We start from the raw sequence: 19,563 nt of genomic DNA on the forward strand, positions 1-19,563 counted from the left end.
CAACCGTTCACCACCACTCTCTATTTCCTGTCACTTAGCCAATTTCGTATCCATGCTGCCACTGTCCCTTTTATTCCATGGGCTTCAACTTTGCTGGCAAGCCTATTATGTGGCACTTTATCAAACGCCTTTTGGAATGTTAGCCTTTATAACTAGAGGGCTAGAATATACAGGGGAGGAAGTTTTGCTGCAGCTATACAAAGCCTTGGTTAGACCACATCTGGAGCCCTGTGTAAAGTTCTGGGCACCGCACCTTAGGAAGGATATATTGACATTGGAAGGAGTGAAGTGCAGATTCTCCAGAATGTTACCAGGGCTTCAAGGGTTAGATTATGAGGAGAGATTACATAAACTAGGCTGTATTCCCTGTAATATAGACAGTTAAATGGTTATTTAATTGAGGTTTTTAGGGTTTTTAAAGGAATTGATAGGGTAGGTAGGGTGTCCTTGTGCACCAGTCGCTGAAGGTAAGCATGCAGGTGCAGCAGGCTGTTAAGAAGGCAAATGGCATGTTGGCCTTCGTAGCGAGAGGGTTTGAGTACAGGAACAAGGATGTCTTGCTGCAGTTGTACAGGGCCACATCTTGAGTATTGTGTGCAGTTTTGGTCGCCTTATCTGAGGAAGGATGTTCTTGCCATGGAAGGAGTTCAGCGAAGATTCACCAGGCTGATACCTGGGATGGCAGGAATGACGTATGAGGAGAGATTGGGTCGATTGGGCTTGTACTCGCTGGAGTTTAGAAGAATGAGAGGTGATCTCATTGAAACTTATAAAATTCTCACAGGACTGGACAGGCTAGATGCAGGAAGGATGTTCCCGATGGTTGGGAAGTCCAGAACCAGGGGACACAGTCTAAGGATAAAGGGTAGGACATTTAGGACAGAAATGAGGAGGAATTTCTTCACCCAGAGAGTGGTGAACCTGTGGAACTCTCTACCACAGAAGGCGGTGGAGGCCAGTTCATTAAATATATCCAAGAAGGAGTTGGATATATTTCTTAAGGCTAAAGGGATCAAGGGATATGGGGAGAAAGCAGGGACAGGGTATTGAATTTGGATGATCAGCCATGATCGCATTGAATGGCGGAGAAGGCTCGAGGGGCCGAATGGCCTGCTCCTGCTCCTATCTTCTATGTTTCTATATAGGGAGAAACTTTTTCTGCTGGTGGGGGAGTCTAGGACAGGGGGACATGACCTTAAAATCAGAGCCAGGTCATTCAGGAGAGAAGGTAGGAAACAAATCTTCATGCAAAGGGTGGTAGAAGTGTGGAACTCTCTCCAAAAAAAAGTAATAGATGCTAACTGAATTAATAATTTTAACTCTGGGATCAAGAGTTTTGCTAGCCTAGGGTATAAAAGGATATGGAACCAAGGCGGGTGGATGAAGTTAAGATATATATCAGCCATGATCGCAGTGAATGATGGAACAGGCTCGAGGGACTGAATGGCCTCCTCCTACTCCTATGTTCCTATAGAGAGAGAGAATCAGAAGAGGAGAAACAGCAACATATAGATGCCAGAGATAAGTAATAGATTGTCCATATTCTGAGACTTACTGGGCGTGAGATTGGGCGTGGGCGGTAGTACGAAAGTGGTGGTAGCGAATGGACAATGCGTTCTGCATTCCCTACATGAAAGGATCATCAGGTGGGCTGCAGAATGAGCAGCCGATTCGCTAGCGTCCACTTTCCGCGACCACCCAAGACAAATTCCACCCCTACTGAGAGTGATGCCAGGGGAGATCGGCTAGTAAACGAGGACTTTTCAAACTCTGATCTTCCTCGGTATGAATTATCAGCAACACAACTTACATTTATATAGCGCCGTTAATGTAGTAAAACGTCCCAAGGCGCTTCACAGGAGCGTTATCAAAAAAGATTTGACACCGAGCCGCATAAGGAGATATTAGGCAGGTAGGTAGGTTTTAAGGGGCATCTTAAAGGAGGAGAGAAAGGCGGAGAGGCGGAGAGGTTTAGGGAGGGGATTCCGAAGATTATTCGTTGAACATAAAATGTAATAGTAGGCTTAATGAAAAATTACTTTGGGATCTTGCTAATCATTTTAGAATCATTTTACAGACTAGACTTACCAATCCTGTTTTTCTCACAATGGTTTATGTCCCACTCCAGAGGCTTGAGCACAAAAGTCTAGGCTGACACTCCAGTGCTGTACTGAGGGAGCGCGGCACTGTCTGATGAGATGTTAAACCAAAGCCCTGTCTGCTCTCTCGGGTGGAGGTAAAAGATCCCATAGCACTATTTCAAAAAAGAGCAGGGGAGTTCTCCCTGGTGTCCTGGCCAATATTTATCCATCAATCAACATCACAAAAACAGATGATCTGGCCATTATTGTAATGTATGTACCTTTAAGGGGGAGAACTACTTTTTACAGCTCCTGTATCCTGTAGTACCGGCAGTGACCACACCTGTATATAAACCCTGAGTAGTGATCTGCACAGTCAGTTGCAGTTTGAACCCTCATTCAGTAAACACGTGTTGATCGTTCCCTGCAGTCTTTGTCTGATTATTGAAGGACACAAAATTAAGATACACAGATCTAACATTGGCGACGACGCAGATTCGAACCTACCTGCAACTCTGCATCACCTCCCAGGGATTCGCTCCTGGAGAACAGTGGAAGGAGGTCGAGTCCAGAAGCACGGGCGTCAACCACGGGCAACCACCCAGTCATCCAGCGGAGATTTGAGCATCGCAGGGGAGGCTGTCGAGAGCCAGGCTTGGCTTTCCAGTCACGGTGGTCCAGCGAAACAGGCTGGCAACAGGTACTGCGCAGACCCTTCCCGGACAGCGGTGGCTGAGCCGACCGAGCGGCACAGAAAAGGCTGAGCAGCATCGACGGGGGAGAGAGAGAGGCCAGAGCGCACAGGGCGCAGCCGGTGTTCAGGACTGAGCGGCATCAACGGGGGAGAGAGGCGAGAGAGAGCAGAGCGCAGCTGGTGTTCAAGGGCCGAGCTGCGTCAACGGGGGAGAGAGGCGAGAGAGAGCAGAGCGCAGCCGGTGTTCAAGGGCCGAGCAGCGTCAACGGGGGAGAGAGGCGCGCAGGAAAACGCGAGGTGCTGCCATTGCCACGAGGACTGTCGAGAGCGGCGTTGGCAGCAGCACGGGAGACGCCATTTTAAGCCGCAGCGGGGAAGAAAGGAAAGCGCGGGAGACGCCATTTTAAGCCGCAGCGGGGAAGAAAGGAAAGCGTGGGAGACGCCATTTTAAGCCAGTCTAACCACACCCAAAAATGCCGAAGAGTGGCAGTATCACAGCGTTCGACAATGAAGTCGAAGATTGGACAACATATGTCGAACGCATAGAACTATACTGCAAGGCGAATGAAGTGCCAGATGACAAGAAAGCGCTGGCATTGTTGAATTCAATAGGTGCAAAAACGTATGGCTTACTACGAAACCTAGTAACCCCAGAGAAGGCAGTAGAAAAGGATTTTGAAAACATAGTGTCAATCCTACAGGACCACTTAAACCCCACACCGCTGCTGATAGCAGAAAGATTTAAGTTTCACAAAAGGAACCAGCATAAAGATGAAAGTAATGCTGAGTATTTAACGGAACTGCGCAAGCTATCGAAACACTGCCAGTTTGGAACGGGACTAGCAGATACTTTAAGGGACAAGTTTGTGTGTGGGCTTCAAAGTGAAGGAACCCAGAAACGGCTTCTATCAGAAAAGGATCTTACGCTGGACAAGGCTTTCAGCATATCAGTATCACATGAAGCAGCCGCACGGGGCGCTGCAGAGATACAACGGAGACCGCAAGAATATGGCACAAATGAAATGTCATACGGAACAGTGAAGTGCTATCGCTGCGGCAGAACAACACACGACCATAATGATTGCTGGTTCAAGGACAAAGTGTGCAGACAGTGTGGAAAAGTAGGACACAAAGCAAGAGTCTGCAGGTCGGGAAAGAAAACCAGCAACAAGAAATCTCCACAGGAGAAGTACAAGAAGGTACATAAGGTGACGGAGAGTAGTTCAGACGAACAGAAGAGTGATACAGACTCCGGAAGCAAGGAGCTGGGTTGTCTGAAACTACATAATGTGATCAAAATGGAGGATCACCAAACTATCTGGGTCATGCTCAAGATAGCAGGAGTCCAGATGAAAATGGAATTGGACACAGGATCAGCCCTAACAGTCATAAACCGAAGGGACTACAAGCGGCTATTCTCACATATACACTTGAGAGATACAAAGATTGCTTTGAAGATGTACACGGGGGAAAAAGTTTACCCCAAAGGAAAAATAAGGGTGAACGTTATATATAACGGCAAGGAAACACCAAAAATGGACCTATATGTATTGCCAGATGGAGGACCACCACTACTAGGACGTGAATGGATCTGGAAGATACAGCTAGATTGGCATTCCATACAAGCACTGACTGTAGATGCCAAAAAGGATGACGACGTCACACCTGGACGACTGTCAAAAATGCTAACTGACGCACAAGAAGTGTTCCAGCAGGGACTCGGAACACTAAAAGGCATAACAGCGACGATCAAAATAGAGGAAAATGCAAGCCCAAAGTTTTTTAAGGCCAGACCGGTACCTTATGCGATCCGCCCAGCCGTCGAAGCAGAGCTGGAAGGTTTGGAACGTTCAGGAGTACTGTCCAAAGTGGACTGGAGCGAGTGGGCTATACCCATCGTTCCTGTAATGAAGAGGTCGTTGAGTAATACGCCTGGGGAACCAAAGAAGGTTCGCATCTGTGGGGACTTCAAGGTGACAGTGAACCCAGTCCTTCACACTGTACAATATCCACTTCCGCAGATTGAAGATATTTTCGCCTCGCTATCTGGAGGGAAACGCTTCACTAAGATTGATCTGGCCCAGGCGTACCTGCAAATGGAGGTAGAAGAAGCCTCGAAACAGTACCTCACGATCAACACTCATGTAGGTCTCTACTAATACAACCGGCTGGTGTTCGGGGTAGCATCAGCTCCGGCTATTTGGCAAAGGGCAATGGAACAAGTCCTGCAAGGGATTCCAGGGACCCTGTGTTATTTGGACGACATCCTGGTCACGGGCGAAAATGACAGTGATCACCTCGCCAACCTGGAGCAGGTGCTCACTAGATTGAAGGAATATGGGCTCCGAGCTAATCGCCACAAATGCGAGTTTTTCCAGAAGCAGATCTCGTATTGTGGCATCATTATTGATAAAGAGGGATTACATAAGTCCCCTGAAAAGATTGAGGCAGTAGTCAAGGCTCCAGCACCGGAAAATGTATCACAACTGAGGTCGTTCCTCGGGCTGGTGAACTACTACCATAAGTTCTTGCCGAATTTGTCTACCGTACTACACCCACTGAACACCCTACTGCAAACGGGGGTACCATGGAAGTGGAGTGATGAATGTAAACGAGCTTTCCAGAAGAGCAAAGCATTGATCTCATCAAAAGAGGTGTTGGCTCATTTCAACCCAGCACTACCAATTCGGTTGGCGTGTGATGCATCACCCTATGGCATTGGAGCGGTGCTGTCGCACAAATTCCCGGACGGCTCGGAGAGGCCAGTAGCCTTTGCGTCTCGGTCACTAACCTCAGCCGAGCGTAACTACGCCCAGATTGACAGGGAGGCCCTCAGTCTAGTGTGGGGAGTAAAAAAGTTCCATCACTATCTGCACGGGCAGAAGTTCACCTTGTTGACTGACCACCAACCACTTGCCTCCATCTTTAATCCAAAGAAGGGCGTTCCGGTGATGACTGCGCAACGGCTACAAAGATGGTCCCTTTTTCAAGGGGCGCACCAAAATGAAATCGAGTATAAGGCACGAAACAGCATGGAAACGCTGATGGGCTATCACGCCTGCCACTGCCTACTGCGGAGGAAGCACCAGCAGTGGATCTTTCGAAATATTTCATTCGACTATAATTGAATGCTTGCTGGTAACTAATGCTGGTATAGAGAAGGAGACCCGAAATGACCCGACACTGTCCCGGGTATATGATTTGACGGTGAAGGGATGGCCAGCACATGGCGACTCACTGTTGCCAGCATTCTCATCCAGAAGAGAACAGCTGTCAGTGTGCCAGTGGACCTTGATGTGTGGATCCCGAGTGGTAATTCCACCCAAGTTAAGGGAGAGAGTGCTCAATGAGCTTCACGAATGTCATCTGGGAGGGGTGAAAATGAAAAGCCTTGCTAGGGCTTATGTATGGTGGCCGGGGATCGATCAGCAAATCGAGGACCTGACAAAGAGCTGCTCAGGATGCCAGAAGGTCCAAAATGCACCACCACATGCCCCTCTACACCCATGGGAGTGGCCTTCATCTCCATGGCAATGGGTGCATATTGATTTTGCTGGTCCATTCATGGACTCAATGATTTTAACAGCCATGGATGCGCACTCGAAATCGCCTGAGGTGATCAAAATGTCCCCCACCACCACAGAGAAAACTATTGCAGTCCTACGGACCATTTTTGCCAGGAACGGCTTGCCAGAGCAGATTTGCTCTGATAACGGACCACAGTTTGTGTCCGAAGAGTTTCGAAGATTTATGAAAAGGAATGGGGTAAAGCATTACACATCCGCCCCATATCATCCAGCCACAAATGGATTGGCTGAGAGGTTCGTACAAACCTGTAAAAAAGCAGTAAAGGCCATGTGCGATGACGACATTCCACTGCAGCATAAGGTGGACAATTTCCTGTTAGCCTACAGAAATGCGACACATGCAGTCACCAACCAGGCCCCGGCCATGATGTTCTTTAACCGAAGGTTGAGATCTCGTCTGGATTTGCTCAGACCAAATGTACGAAGAGATGTTGAGAATAAGCAATTCCAGCACATCAATGAGAAGCCGACAAGGAGCTTCAATGTAGGGCAACCAGTCTTGGCCCGCGACTACCGAACAGAGAAATGGCAACCAGGAACGATATGCACACGGCAGGGGCCACTAATGTACACTGTGGATGTTGGGGAGAACATTGTGAGACGCCATGCTGACCAGATCCTAGAGTCACAGGAATGAGTCAACCCCATGTCTCGGCCATACGTGCCTGGTGAGGAACCCAACGTACAGGTCGCATCTACCTCAGAAACAATAGCATTGGAAGCTGATGAATCAACTGACGACAGGGTGTTAGAATCGCCTCCGCACCAAGAGCGAGACACTCGGGAAAGGCGTTATCCAGAAAGAATCAGGAAGCCTCCCCAAAGACTGAATTTATAAATAGACTATTTTCAGTTAATGTTGCATGTTAAAAATGTTAATTGTAATTAGTTTGATATTTAATTGGTAAATGAGTGTTATGGTACTGTTAATCTAAAAGGGGAGGAATTGTAATGTATGCACCTTTAAGGGGGAGAACCACTTTTTACAGCTCCTGTATCCTGTAGTACTGGCAGTGACCACACCTGTATATAAACCCTGAGTAGTGATCTGTACAGTCAGTTTCAGTTTGAACCCTCATTCAGTAAACACCTGTTGGTCATTCCCTGCAGTCTTTTGTCTGATTATTGAAGGACACAACATTAAGATACACGGATCTAACAATTATCACATTGCGGTCTGTGGGATCTTGCTGAGTGCAAATTGGCTGCTGCGTTTCCTACATTACAACAGTGACCACACTTCAAAAAGTACTTCATTGGCTGTAAAGCACTTTGGGACGTCCTGAGGTCGTGAAAGGCGCTATAGAAATGCAAGTCTTTCTTTTTTCTTTAACAAATCTCTGAGCTTCACTGATACATGTTTGAAATGACATAAACTCGGCAAAGCAGTACCAGCTAAGGTTCTTAAAGGACAAATGCCTCTCCTCTGCGAAGTAGCAATAAAAAAATTATTTAAGCCTTGTCACTCCCTACATGTCAGTATTTAAATTGTGTCCTGCTCAGGCTATCAGTGGGGGTAAGCCACAGGGCTGTCACATTCGATTGAGGAGTCAACGCTGATTCCGCGTACTTTCCCAGAATATTGAAAGGAAAGTCAAACAGCATGCCCAACCAAAGTAAAACGATGAGGCGAGGACAATGGGAATCTTAAAATAATTGGAGTCATTCTAATTTTGAAAGAATAAAGAAGAAAGAAAGAAAGAATCAAAGACTCGCATTTCTATAGCGTCTTTCACGACCACCGGACGTCTCAAAGCGCTTTACAGCCATTGATGTATTTTGGAAGTGGAGTCACTGTTGTAATGTAGGAAACAGACAAGATCTGCTGATAAATATTTGTCTTGGGCTGTCATTAAGGTAGGCACTGCCTCACTAAAGCTCAGTTTTGAGCTCCAAATTGATCACTCTACCAAATGCAAATGACATTATCCATATAGCCTTTCTATTAGATGCACCATGTCACCGTCCAGTGGATCTTGTCCAGTGCTGAATCACCTGGGATTGTCACATGATGGTCATGTGACCTGCAATAAAGAGCTTGGTTCTGAGCAAATACTTTGGAATAATTCGCACACTGTTTGCTTCTAGTAATCCATCTCAGCTAGCCTCAGAGTCATACATGTTGCAGACCAAAGCCTTGCTTATGTAGCTATCAGCTGCAAGTCCCAAATTAGGAAGAGAAAGGGACGGAGAAGTGAAGATAAAATGAAGTTGGGAAAGTCCGACAGTAATTTCCAGTCGTATGTTTCTCTAACTCCGACCTTCTATGCATCCCGCCCTTCCTCCCTGCCCAAAGCCTTCAGCCATCTCAGCCATACTCTCTGGAGATCCCTACCTCAACCCCTCTGTCTCTCTATTTCTCTCTCCTCCTTTAAAAGCCTTTTAAAATCCACCGCTTCAACCAAACCTTTGATCATCTCTCCTAACTCTCCCACTGTGGCTTCAATGTATCTTCCTTTCTTCCTCACAAATGCACCTTGGAATGTTTTTTTTCCATGTTTACAGCACCATATAAATAGAAAGAGAGAGAGACTTCCAACCACACCTTTCACGACCTCAGGGTGTCTCAAAGCACGTTGCAGCCAAAGGAGTGTTTTTTGAAGTGCCGTCCTATCTTATACGTTTCTATATGTTTCTATGCCACTATTGTAATGTAAGTGTAAATGGTTGTACTTTTATGTTCTTATCATATTTGTTCCAACAGGATGAAAGGGGCAACTTTCAAACTATAGGAAACACAAGCATATGGACAAAACGAAAAGGACAATCGAGCCTGTTCCATTCAGTTTATCAAAGCATCATTGGAGTGAAATTCTTCTCGCCAGTAGTGCGGAGCGGGCTGACAGCGAATCGGAAGCCCTGCTTTACACCACGCCCAATTTTCTTTACCATTGAAGTCAAATCGGGCGTGTGTAAACAACAGACGACGACAACTTGAATTTATCTAGTGCCTTTAATTGGGTAAAATGTCCCAAAGCGATTCGCAGGAGTGATTATCAAACAAAATTTGACACCGAGCCACATAAGGAGATATTAGGACAGGTGACCAAAAACTTGGTCAAAGAATTGGTTTTAAGGAGCGTCTTAAAGGAGGAGAGCGAGAGAGACGGAGATGTTTAGGGGAAGGTACTTCAGAGCTTAGGGTCTAGGCCGCTGAAGCGGAGTGAGGAAAATTGAATACAGGCCTATGGCCAGAATTGGAGGAGCGCAGAGATGTTGGAAGGTTGTGGGTGTGAAGGAAGTTACAGTGATAGGGATGGGTGAGGCCATGGAGGGATTTGAACAAAGCAGGCAGACAATTCACCATGAGCACGTTTTGTGCACCATGACCCTTGATGCTCCCCTCCAATCAGCAGCCATGCAATTTCCTGGGAGAGGTAAAAATATAGATTTTTTTTTAGAAACCCTGTTGCCAATTCAGGGAAAAGGAATTCTGGGAAATTCCTCTCCTCATTTGAAGTGCCGTAACCTACAGGGCTACGGACCAAGAGCTGGAAAGTGGGATTGGGCAGGGCAGCTCTATTTCGTCTGGCACAGACATGATGGGCCGAATGGCCTCCTTGTGAAGGAATAAGCTATATAACATATTCAGGAAAATACACCATTCTATGAAAGAATTCTGGCCTTCTTAAAATATGACAAACTGGGTCTGGAAATCTAGACACCTAACTATGAAAAAACTGTGATAGCATTCTGGCTATTGAGATAAGTTAAGTTGTTGACACTGAATCAATAACCTTATTGAAACAGAGGTTAAAGGCTCCTGACAGTCAGAACCTTTGGGAACAAGACAATAGTTCACTCTGTATAAGGTGTTCTAATTTACAACTCGTAAAGAAGCACATAAATGTAACAAACATCAGCCTTCATAAAAACAAAGCGCACCTGCTGTTACACCATTTTTTATGATAAACTTAGAACACCTAGAGGGGAGACATGGTTCTACAGTGCTACCAGCTGCAATGACTGTAAGTATTGCAGGGACAAGCAGAAAAATGACTGGAGATAATTAGCTTACATCAGCAGAAAACCTTAAAGGAAATACCACTGGAAAAGGGTATAAATATTGAACTCTCAAATGGGACAGTAGACTCGCTTAAAGAGGCAAAGTGATTCTCGGCTTCAGAGCCAGATTTGTAAGTCTCCAACTCTCTGTACCTCAGGGATCAAAGGTACTGTATTTGATTTTGGTGGAAATCCTGAATAAAACTAAGAACTGTAAAACTGTAGTGAAGTTAAGATTTGAGAGTAGGTTCTCTGATAATTGAATTGTAAGCTTTCTTTATTTGGAACAGTTAATGTTGCGATTGACTCACCAACTGTAAATTATATGTCGGTTCTTTAATAAATCTATATATTTTTAAAATTGTCTCACATAATACTTCTGTATCAAACTCACAAACTCAATCTCTGTACAATCTTTGGTGAGGAGTTGTAGAATTCTGGGGCAGTTTTCCAGACCTGCATAATATCTGGAAGGTTACAGTCTAGCTAAACTTATTAAAAGTGCTATCTGGAGGACGGTAACATTTTCAGGTTGTTCCTCTCCTTTAGGAAGAGATAGTCTGGACCTTTAGACCCAATTAAGCGTCTTTAGGATTTGGCTACCTCAAACTTTAGTTGAAAGTGAACGTCTGAGTAATACGCCTGATCCGGGATAGCCCTAAAGGGGCTAGGACTAGTAATAATTCCTTCATCCTTCGGTGCCGTAAACATCTATGATTCTATTATGTAAGGGGTTTTAGATCACAGAGGTTTCTCTCTCTAGAGGCCTCACTCTCTTGCACAGTAAAACTGTGAGTGGTTCGACCCACTCGCCCCTTAGATTCTATACTCTGGACTTTGGGGCAGGAACTACAATGTAGAGAAAACTCTTGTAGACCAAGTTTGATGAAACAAAATGGAATTTTATTGCATAATGTAAAACAAATCAAATGCAAGCAAATAAGAGGGTACATGGGAGGGAAAAACACAAACAAATCATAACAATACAATACTAACTAAGGCAAATACAGGCATATTGTACTCTACAAAGATCATCATGAAATGGGGAAACACACGGAACATCGAGGGACAACAACTCATGTTAATTATACCCTTAAATGTCCACCCCCTTAAACCTATCTAGATCTGATTATGAAGGGCCAGAAACATGTTCAACAATCCAACTAGAAAATGCAAGGTTTTGAAACAGGTCTGCGTTTGATCCTTTCAGGCGTCCTGTCTCCACGTGGTTGGAGGAGCCCCAGCGAGCTGCGCCACACCTCTCTCCTGAGGTGGGGGGCGGGGACGGCTGGACAACGGCTGGCCTGGATGTCAGCGGGGTTGGGGATCGTCTGCTCGACCCCGGTCAGAGGAGCCTCAGGCTGGCCCCCATCATTTCTTCAGTTTCTTATTGTCTCTTCTCCCGAGCCGGAGTGGGTCGATGGCCTCCCGTTTCGTCAATGTCCCAGGGTTGGTCGATGCTCTCCCGATGTTTTACCCTGGGGCGGGACGCCGGCTCGAACTGTCTTCTTCTCCTTCTTCTAGCAATGATGCCACCGATACGATGGTAGCACCACGATGGCTGCTTTTTCTTTCTACCCCTGGGTTCCAAGATATACTTCTCATCAGAAGCCCTTATCTCGTGCCAAATCAGGTTAGTCTTTTGTTTTAATTTTGGCGGGCTGGGAGCACAACAGGGTAGTTATTATATTTTAAACTGTTCTTGGATGGCCGGTAACGGGCCATCTCTGGTCTGGAATGACCTTCATTGTTTTTAATGTCCTGGTGATGTCCTTAACGGGTCCTTGATGCTCTTCTCATGAATATGAAACTGTTCCCTTTTGTCTGGGTAAACATTTAGATGGCCTTTATCTACAGGCCAATCTTGACTGGACCTGCATCCAATCTATATGAATATGTTTTTGTCTGGTTTTGTTCTCTCAGAAACGGCTTCCAGAACTTACTGTGGGCTGAATCCACAAAGCTGTCTGAGGACTGCAGGAACCATTTTAAAGTGTCCCAATAAGTTGGTCACGGGGTCTGGTGGCCATTTTGAATGCCCCTTTTTTTCCTAGGCTTCTTTTAAAACAGTCTTTAAAATCATGGCCTCTTCTGCCATTCGACCCTTTATAATATAAAGTTCAATTTTGCGAATCCTACACTCCCCCCTGATGATACTGTAACTTGCTTGAAGTATCATAATTCCGGGTGAGCAAAATTTTCTGACTTTCCATAATCAAACCATCCCCAGTATTTACCTATCTATGACCCCACGACACATGCATTTCCCATTTCAGAAAAACCTAGTGTACATTAAGCATCTATAGATGGCAATACTTCAGATGTGAAATTTGACATACTCACTTCCAGGCATGGAGGGGGGCCTAATACCCCTACATCACCTGGTGCATACTGTGGTGACTATTCTTGTTTTATAAGAAGCATTGTAATTGGTTGCCTGTTTTCCTGCCTTGAGATATATGCTGTAAACTTATTGGTTAGTTGATTCCATGTGACCTGTGGTGGCCATCTTAAATTCAGTTTTCTACAGTGGTTGAGACTGGGTGCTCAACATGTACTTGCTGGTTTTTTAAGGTTAATAAAGCCTAGCTTTTGAAAGGCAATCTACTCTTTATTTCAATTTATTAACCTTTTGCTATAATGGAATGATATCTTCGACCGGCACGATTTAATGCTGACCCTAATTCTGCAGGAGTGGATGATCAATGGAAACATTGGTATCGTACATTTAAAAACTTTTTGGGTGTGTTGGATCAGCAATCTCTGAATAAGTTGGATATACTAATCAACTACATTGCTCCGGATGTGTATAAGTATATTTTGGACTGTGAAACTTATGAATTGGCTATTGCTACATTGGAAATTTTTTTTGTTAAGCCCAAAAATGAGGTATTTGCACGTCACCTTTTATCTGCCCGTAGGCAGCAGGCGGGAGAATCCTTGGATGCTTATTTACAAGCACTCTGGCGCCTTGGTGCTAACTGTAATTATAAGGCCGTGTCTGCAGAAGAACATAAGGAAGAGTCGGTACGGGATGCATTTATTAATGGATTACTGTCTAGATCAATTCGTCAGCGGTTATTAGAAAATAAGACTTTGGATCTTAAGAGTGCTTTTGAGCAAGCCTCTACATTGGATTTGGCTCAGAGAAGTTCGGATTCTTATGCTCTTTTTGATCGGCCTGCGACCGTGGTTTCGGCAGTTCCGGATGAAAGGGAGTTACGTGGATTTAATAGGAGTGGTTTACCAGATTCCGAAACAGTTTCTACTTCGGCAGCTGTTGTCTCTAGGATTCAGAAGTGTTATTTTTGCGGGAACGCCCGGCATCCCCTTCTGAAGTGCCCTGCCTGGGAGGCTGTGTGTAGTAAATGCGGCAAGGGAGGTCATTATGCACGTGTTTGCAAACCGGTTGCCTCCTCTGCGACCATTCAGCCTTTAGATAGGGCGTTTATTGCATCAGTTTCTGCCGCCTTTTCCCATGGCCTAAACAAAGCTATAGTTATGGCCCAAGTTAATGGGTTAGAAGTGAAGGCCCTTATAGATACGTGCAGTACTGAGAGCTTCATAAGTCTTCAGTTTGTGAGGGAGAAGCGTTTGAAAATTTCGCCTGTTTCCTATCAGGTGTGTATGGCTCAGACGACTCTCACCTCACAAGTAGCTGGTTGTTGCCTTGTGAAATTAATTCTCCTAGGTAATACGTATACTGATATACGCCTATCCGTTCTGCCTAATCTCTGTGCGGACATTTTGATTGGTCATGATGTGCTTCAATTACATGAGTCCCTCAGTCTTTCTTTCGGAGGAACCAAGCCACCTTTGTCTATTTGTGGATTAACTTCTTTATTCATTTCTCCATTATCACTTTTTTCCAATTTGATGCCGGACTGTAAGCCAATTGCTACCAAGTCAAGAAGGTATAGCAGTCAGGATAAAGAATTTATTAATTCTGAAGTTCAACGTCTTTTATCAGAAGGAATCATTGAACCTAGTTTTTCGCCCTGGCGGGCACAGGTAGTTGTCACCACTAATGAGAGACATAAGAAGCGAATGGTGATAGACTACTCTCAAACTATTAACAGGTATACTCAATTAGATGCGTACCCCCTGCCTAAGATTGATGAGCTTATCAATAAAGTATCTCAATATAAGGTTTTTAGCACTATTGACCTAAAGAGTGCTTATCATCAGATTCCTATCGCTAAGAGGGACAAACCATATACGGCCTTTGAAGCTGGCGGAAAGCTGTACCAGTTTTGCCGAGTACCATTCGGTGTTACTAACGGTGTCGCCTGTTTTCAACGGGCAATGGATGCTTTTATAAGTGATAACTCTCTCTCTGACACCTTCTCATATTTAGATGACATCACGGTGTGTGGCAAATCAAGGGTGGAGCACGATTTTAATCTAGAAAGATTCCTTCAAGTTGCGGAAAAAGTTGGCTTAACTTTCAATAAAGAGAAGTGTATCTTTTCGACCACCGAGGTAAATTTACTGGGGTATATTATCTCGGGAAACAAGATTAAACCAGATCCAGAACGGCTGCGACCACTGATTGAGTTACCTTGCCCTACTAATTCTAAGGCCTTGCAACGAGTTGTTGGACTGTTTTCTTATTATTCTAATTGGATTGCAAACTTCTCGCAGAAGATCCGGCCCCTTATTCGGTTACGACATATCCTTTATCATGGGAGGCCAGGATGTGTTTTGATAATCTTAAAAAGGATATCCTTGGAGCAGCTGTGCATTCTATTGATGAGCAGGTTCCCTTTGTGATTGAGACGGACGCTTCCGATTTTGCAATTGGGGCTACCCTGAACCAAAATGGAAGACCTGTGGCCTTTTTCTCACGTACTCTGAGCAATAGTGAGCAGAGACATTCATCAATAGAGAAAGAGGCATACGCAATAGTAGAAGCACTGCGTAAATGGAGACATTATTTATCTGGGCGACATTTTACGTTAGTAACTGACCAAAAATCTGTGTCCTTCATGTTTGATGTCAAACATTTCGGAAAGATTAAGAATGATAAAATAATGAGGTGGAGGATCGAGTTGGCATGCTATCATTTCGATATAGTCTATCGTCCGGGGAAGGATAATGTTGCCGCTGATGCGCTGTCGAGGGCTTATTGTTCTGTGCTTCACGGAGATACGCTTATTAATCTTCATAATGCTTTGTGCCATCCTGGTGTTACGAGGATGATACATTTCGTACACAGTAAGAATTTGCCCTTTTCAGTTGAAGACGTCAAGCGGATGACTTCGTCATGCTCTGTCTGTGCCCGGTGTAAACCGAATTTCTTTAAGCCTCAACGAGCTCATCTTATAAAGGCTATTTCTCCCTTTGAACGCCTGAGCGTTGATTTTAAGGGGCCTCTTCCTTCAACGACTCAGAATCGATATATATTTACTGTTGTGGATGAGTTTTCAAGGTTCCCTTTTGCTTTTCCTTGTGCAGATGTATCAGCTGCTACAGTTATTAAATGTCTGACTCAACTTTTTGTCATCTTTGGGATGCCTGCGTATATCCATTCGGATCAGGGAAGTTCTTTTATGTCTTCCCAGTTGAAGGAATACCTCCAGAGTCGGGGAATTTCTACTAGCAGAACTACCCTGTATAACCCCCAGGGTAATGGACAGTGCGAATGATACAATGGGGTGATCTGGAAGGCAGTTATGTTGGCTTTGACATCCCGGAGCCTTAAGAATACACAGTGGGAAATGATACTGCCTGATGCCCTGCATTCCATTAGATCATTGCTTTCAACGGCTACTAATGTGACCCCCCATGAAAGGCTCTTCAAATATCCGCGGAGATCCACTATGGGATATTCGGTACCTTCATGGCTTACTATGCAGGGACCTGTGCTGCTCCGACGCCATGTTAGACTGTCAAAGTATGATCCTTTAGTGGAGGAGGTGGAGCTATTGGAGGCAAATTCCCAATATGCTCACATTCGATTCCAAGATGGGAAAGAAAGTACGGTTTCAGTTAAAGACTTAGCTCCTTGTGGTGGCCAGCCCTCTCCTGAGGACATTAACAATAGCCATAATTCAGATAATGTTGATGTCGTCACAGACACTACGAACATTTCCAATCCTATTGCAGACACTTACAATTCTCTTAGTCTGCCCCTGATGGATGTTCATGACCCTCCCAGTCTACCTTCTAATGGGACTTCCAATCCGGAAACCGTTGATAATCGGGATATTGATAGCCTCCCTGCAGAAGATATTTCTGTGTCTCCTGGTGTGGGAGGGCAAGGAACTCCATCAAGGCTAAGAAGGTCGACACGAACAAGATATCCGGTCGACTGATTAAAAATGGACTTTTAAAATAATTAATAAATTAATAGTAAAATTTTAAAATTGTTGAAGGCATTATACATGTATTGCTCTAGTCATAAATAACTAATTGTAAACTGTAAAGGCTACCTAGGTTGAAGTATATTTTAAAAGGAGGGGTGAATGTGGTGATTATTCTTGTTTTATAAGAAGCATTGTAATTGGTTGCCTGTTTTCCTGCCTTGAGATATATGCTGTAAACTTATTGGTTAGTTGATTCCATGTGACCTGTGGTGGCCATCTTAAATTCAGTTTTCTACAGTGGTTGAGACTGGGTGCTCAACATGTACTTGCTGGTTTTTTTAAGGTTAATAAAGCCGAGCTTTTGAAAGGCAATCTATTCTTTATTTCACATACACACTATCTTTTAATAATAACAACACATCTAACAAACTTCAAGAATAAAAATAAAATACACACACAAAAAAATCCAATGCACATGAATACATATCAAAATAATACAGAGGAGGGAGGGAAAACTTTCACTTTATACAGAGCAGCAAAAATCTAAATGGGTGTCTCTTCTACCCGCACATAATGCTCCCTCCATTCCCCTCTGTTCTCATACTTTTGCAAATGTTTGACCTTTTTACAGTGTACAAACAGTAAATAAACTACAATGATAACCTGGCACACTACAAGAATGTGGGAGGCTATCCTAATCCAAGAAGGGACTTCTATATTAGTGAACAGGTCCCACCACGGTGGGGTCACTATATCCAATATGTCTGCCCGCATCTCTAAAGTCTTCTGCTCCAGTGTATAGAAATGTTTCTGTGAAACAACAACGGCTTTTAATAACTTGGTGAGGTGTTCAGGGAGCGAGGGAATGATATATCCAAAATGTGCAACGAATCGCTACAGATCAGTGAAATTCTCTTTAGCAGTGATGTGAACAGTGGAAGGTTCAGGAATGGGGACAATTCGCTCTTGGCCACTTGAACTTCTGCCCTGAGCTTGAAACAGAAGCTGCTGTCACTAACTGGACACCAACCGTGCTGTCCATGCTGGTAGTGGGGCGCTGCAGTGGTGACACAGTATGTCCCACCTCCTATATATGCCACCTGCGGGGGCACATGACCTTGTGCCATTGCCTCCATGGTGCAATTTATAGGCTCCGCGCCAGCAGTTCTGAACCCGCACTGTGGTTTTGAATGGGCATTCAAGTGCTGGGGACACAGGATGATGAGTGCTCCCCGGCTCCGGCAACCCGAGAGGTCGGTACCCATCATTGCTTGCTCCCATCGAATGACGTAAGGTGGGACCCCTGTGTAGCAAATGTGCGCACCCCCCTGAATGACTCCAATGTTCTCCACCCTGTATACCGGGGCGGGTTTAGCTGTCTTTCCCATCACCGGCATTCTTACCACTATACCCATAATGGTGTGATTAGACCACCCACAGTCCACTGGGACTGGGTAGGCTTCTGAAGCTAGTCTGAGCTGGCACGGACTCAATGCATTCTCGAAAGGGTGGAGCACTGCGAGGTGCTTGTTGCTGATCCAGGAGGGGGCTAAACCTTGTTTCAAATCCTCCAGGTTACTGCGGCCCTCGCCCAGTAATCACGCCCCGTACAGCACACAAGCTTCGCTCTGCGCAGCCTGATCGGACGCATTCCGATCCTCCCTGATGAGAGCATTTACCGTTCTGGCGTGTTTCTCCAGCTCAGCTATTCTCTCTTTTAAGTGTAGTGTCATGGCCTGGTCCTCATGCAACTCAGAACCCACTACCTTGTTCTCGTCAGTCAGTATCTTTCTTAACTGTGTTTTCAAACCATTGATCTGGGTTTGCAGCTCCACGTCATCCAGTGTGTTGATGACGGAAGTTCCTGCATTAAAAGCTGTGAAAATATCATTTACTGCACCCCTTCTTTGCCTCCCTATCCTGTCCAAGACCTCTTGTGGTGTGGTGTACAATTCGGCTCTGTCGACATCGGCAAAGTCGAATTCATAAAATTGTCTGAACATGTTTGTTAACAGGACCTGGTACAATTGTTCCGTTTCCTTGGGGCACCACTCAGGCAAGCGCACCTCGGTGAGGTTTAAAATCACTGAAGCCACCGCGTAGTGTACAGTACCTGACCTGTGGGCACTAATACCAATCCGTTCCCGCGTCCCTTGGTAGTGGTGGGGCACCCTTCCTTGCGGGTTTTGGCTACCGGAATCGTGGGCGGGGGTCTGCGGGGGCGGGTGATGAGCTCAGTGGCGTTTACCGGGATCTGAGAGTATGGGACTCCGCACGCCCGTGTGCTGATGTCCCACCTCATTCCTCTGCCAGCATCTTGCCACTGCCTTTGGAAAAAGATGGAGGCGCCTGTGGGGCAAGCGCGTTCCGAACCCCACATACAGATGTAGATCCCCTCATCTGGTTCCCACCATTTGTCCCAGCAGACACTCAACCCCCCATGAGTCCCCGTAATAGTCCGATGGGTGTTGTTACCCAATCTCTCCCACTCGACCGTGGAGTTCTTCATGGTGCTGCTCAACTTGTGCAGCCACCACCAGAGATTCAAAGGTACATGTCCCTTGCAGACCAGGCAAATCTTCTTCCCGACGGTGATGCTTATTCTGAGTGCAATGATCTGCACCCTGGGGCACATCAGAGATGTCTCTCTTTATGCAAACCCTGTCTGGCTGGAGTATTCAGTAGAGTTCGACCCCAGCCAGCCTGGCCACCTTTCTTCATGGAAGTAGGCAGCAGTCTCTTCAGCGTCCCGCGTGCCAGTTCCGTCAATTGCGATGGGGCCTCTGTTGCCAGAGCACCCGTACACTGTGGAGTCCTTAGTGCGGCCCCGATAGGCCACATTGTACCCGATCATCATGGCCATGACAAGGATCCTGCTCATCTTTCTC

Source organism: Somniosus microcephalus, chromosome 1 (assembly GCF_052327205.1).
Source record: "Somniosus microcephalus isolate GS21.2 chromosome 1, FLI_Smic_1.0, whole genome shotgun sequence".
Lineage (NCBI taxonomy): Eukaryota > Metazoa > Chordata > Chondrichthyes > Squaliformes > Somniosidae > Somniosus > Somniosus microcephalus.